The sequence below is a fragment of the Penaeus monodon genome, chromosome 15, assembly GCF_015228065.2.
Source record: "Penaeus monodon isolate SGIC_2016 chromosome 15, NSTDA_Pmon_1, whole genome shotgun sequence".
Classification (NCBI taxonomy): domain Eukaryota; kingdom Metazoa; phylum Arthropoda; class Malacostraca; order Decapoda; family Penaeidae; genus Penaeus; species Penaeus monodon.
Window position 1 is genome coordinate 37,394,190 of NC_051400.1, and position 309 is coordinate 37,394,498.

Sequence of the window (309 nt, forward strand, 5' to 3'; positions counted from 1 at the left end):
AAGACAACAGAACCGCCACCCCCGCTGACAACAAAAGAAAACAGTTTTATTAATAAATCTAAATTTATTGTCCAGTCATGGAGCACAGAGAGAGAGGAGAGAAAAAAAGAGTGATCTATAGTCTCGCAGTAAATCTTAATAATTAATCACAAGGGCATTTAATTAAGCTTTTGTAATTACCTCGCTTCGGGATTTCATAATTACAGAGCAACAGAGCAGGTTTATCATTGTTTAGAGATTAAGTTAGGTAAGGGACAACAGTAAGTTATTATTGCCATTATTGATATTTTTATTATCGTCATCATCATC